The 3610-nt window shown below is 34.7% G+C and overlaps 1 pseudogene; it reads right to left on the minus strand.

Moving 5' to 3' along the window:
• LOC142616990 (putative disease resistance protein At5g66900) lies at positions 1 to 3239 on the minus strand (annotated as a pseudogene).
• Between the last annotated feature and the right edge of the window lie 371 nt (positions 3240 to 3610).

Genomic DNA, 3610 nt, shown 5'->3' on the forward strand with positions numbered 1-3610 from the left:
TTATAATTTGGAAAGCCAATTCAAGTTGATATCTTTCTTAGCCACCATTACCTTTAAATTGGAGAAGAATTCCTCAAAAGGCTCCAATAACTTGGCCCTCTCTTCATCACATGCCACAAGTCTCAACTGCTTGAGATCAGTAATTGATGATGGCAACTGCTTATGCAATCTTAGGCACTCTTTCATGTGTAACTCTTTCAATTTATGCAACTCATTGATGTGTTTTGGCAACTTGATAATGCTTAGGCAGTTAGATATGTCAAGAACGCATAACTTATGGAGGCTTCTGATTGACTCTGGCAACTCTAACAATTCAGTACAAGACCTAAGCCTTAGCTCTTCTAAATTCATTAACTTTCTAATTTTTTAAGGCAGTTCAAACAACTTATGACAATTGGTGATGTTGAGTTTTTTTAGTTGACGAAACTCACACAACCATGCAGGCAATTCCACCAAATCATTGCAATAGTCAATATTTATCTCCATTAGATTTGGAAATGAATCTGAAACTTGTATAGTAGAATTCCCAAAAGCTTGACCAATATTACACATAAACAAAGATATTTTCTTCAAACTCCTCAATTGTACAAGGGTATTGTAAAGGGAAGAAATTGAAACATTCTCTAATCTAATTCTCTTTAGATTAGGGAGAGAACTGAGTAGCTAAAAATTACTTAATTCAACAGGAATGAAACCATAATTAGTGACAATTATAACCTTGAGTTTAACCATAATCTTCACAAACTCAGGTAAGGTGTAATTCCTTGTTGGAAAATTCAGAATTAAAGCCACAACTTTAGGTGCTTGAATGTTGTACTTGCACCAACTCAACGAAAACAGCTCATCTGCAAAAAAAATATTCCATATGGTGTGACAAGATACTCATTAGTAGGTTGCATTGTGTGTGTGTGTGTGCGCCTTTGTTAGAGAGAAAAATGTACCAACCAGTAGAGATAGATAATAAGCGTGCATTGATAAGTTGTGGTTTCATCCACTAGTCTGGTAGATTGTTTTCCCTGATGTCCACAATTAGTCTCGTCCTTTGTATTATTGGCTTCTGGCTGCTCAATTGGATAGCTAACTCCCTAAGAAGATCATGTTGGATGAAGAATTCTTCATTGTAATAGTAATTGACCTCTTCTGCATCTTTCCTGGTGAATGACCAAAAGCATAAGCTTATAAGAGATTCAAATTCTTCTGTCCTCACATAAGAAAAATATATATTCCATGGCAATCAAACATAGTTGTGGATACGATAACAAAGTTATGGATTGAGACAATCAGTTTCTATCTGTAACATTTAAAATCAAACGGTTATAAGATAAGCAGAAAAAAAGTATAGACTACTAAAAGTTGAAATTCCCCTCTTTTATTGGGCAGAGTAATTGGACCCCTTATTGTTTATCGTTTGATATAAAATTCCTTTTGTCTCTTTTTAGTAATCACCTTCAGCATCCTTGGTGTGTGTATATATATTATCAATTGTGGCCAGAAGTTGATCAAGCTAGAGGACATAATGCAATATTTTGGGCCCTAGGTCATGTACAGAGATATCACATCACAACTAGCGACTAGAAATGATCAAATGAAGAACTTATCCTACAAGAAAATCACACTTTAGAAATCAGAAGTCTGAACAAACCTTTCATTGCAAGACTAGCCAAATTCTAACTGTTGAGTTCATGCAAATTAGCAATAGCATGGACATCATTTTTTCTTGGTTCATGTAATTCTGTCCAAATATCAATGAGGGCAGTAGCAAGGATTCTTTGGTCTTCAGGAAATGAACCTAGGTCCATGAAATACTCTTTGAGGATGATCTTGTCAGCAGAAAAGTCTAGACATTTTTGGAGACGAGCAAGCACCTCATTATCAGAGTCAAAAATAGAATGACCTTCAGATCATCCCATTACTTTACTTTGGCAAACCTCTACAGGCTGCCCACAGAGTGAACCACCAATCACTTCAAGGGCTATTGGCAACCCCCCACAGTATCTTACTATCTGAAATTCAATGAACCAAATAAAATTAGTTCTTGTCCATAGGTTACAAGGGTAATATTGGTCAAGACCTTTTTGTCTAAACTCTAAACCACTGAATGTTCGGAAATGTGAAAATGCCTTTTGTATGACTTTTTTTCTTTCTTTTCCCTTGTCTTCACTCAAGTTTCGGGGACAATTCTTTCCCAAAAAAAAAAAAAAAAGGTTTTGGGGACAATTGGTTTGCTAGAAACAAAACAAACAAGTTAAATATAATGCATATGCAAGTATGAAAACATGATTTGGGCAAGTATATATGGTATATATATGGATCCATCAACCCAAAAATAGAATGTATATCTTTGGTCATATGCACAACTTAATCCAAAAGGCAAAAGTACAAACAAAATTAACCATATATATATATATACACACACACACACTGACAAAGTACCTTTTCCATATCTTCTTCTAGTATGTAAGAGCACCAGCAGTGAATGGGCTAAACCCATTGTCTATGCCAAATTATAGAATAGCATAGCATTGAGGCCCAAAAGACAAGTCCATTGAATGTTGGGTTTTGTAAAAATTGCAAAAAAAAAATACCATGGAGCTACAGTGCAATTCTAAACATAGAATTGCACTGTAGCTCAATGGTATACTTTATATTAATATTCTATTGTAAAATATCAGTCATTTCTCTCTCCGTGGTGTCTGATCTCTGTCTCTCTGCTGCACTTGCTCTCTATCTCTCCATTGCCGAGCTCTTTCATCACACACCAAGCCGGTTGCTGAAAAAAATTGTTGAAAAAAAATGCATATTGAAAAAAATGTATGGCAGGTTGTTGAAAAAAAATTGGCAGGTGGAAAAAAAATTGGCAGGAAAATGTATCCGTTGGGAAAAAATTGTGTCCGTTTGAATACTAGGTGGGTTGCATATTGAAAAAAGTTACTGTTGGAATAGTGCTGAAATTTGAAAAAAATGAATGTTTTGATGTTGGAGAATTGTAAAATGATATGGTATAATTGATAAAGTAACTTTTTGAATGGTAAAATAGGATAGAATTGAAAAAAATGAATGGTGGTGCTCTAAGAGCTCCCATCTTGCATTGATGCTGAGTGACAAAAAAGTCTCATTGCATCTTCATGATCTAATGGATTTAATTTAAATCTAAACTTAAATCTTGAAAATGCTTTTCTTGAAGTCACCACAATCTTGTAATTTGGAATATTAAACTTGAACTTGTGCAATTCTTGCATGTGAGCTTCTTCTGTCAATCCTCGTCGATCACTTAAGGCTGCTCATGAGAAATTTATGTGGAATTCTCGTAGAGTTTCTACGTCGCTGGTACAAACAAATTTATCAACACTTTTGCCAGATAGTTGTTTTGGTACTTAACACATCCCGTAATTTGTTCCATAAATGTATAAAGCATTCAACAACCGCAGTTTGATTGGCGGGACAAAAGAACAAGGTCAAGACAATGGTGATGTTAATAGTTAATGCTTTGTAATTTTCTACGCATTTAGTTGTTTCCTATGTTTTTTAAACTTGTCGTCTATGGACATTTACTTGCATGTATCTAGGTGATGAATAAGTGTAAAGACTGTCATCTATGTTTGAAAAAGAT

Source organism: Castanea sativa, chromosome 11 (assembly GCF_040712315.1).
Source record: "Castanea sativa cultivar Marrone di Chiusa Pesio chromosome 11, ASM4071231v1".
Taxonomy (NCBI): Eukaryota; Viridiplantae; Streptophyta; class Magnoliopsida; order Fagales; family Fagaceae; genus Castanea; species Castanea sativa.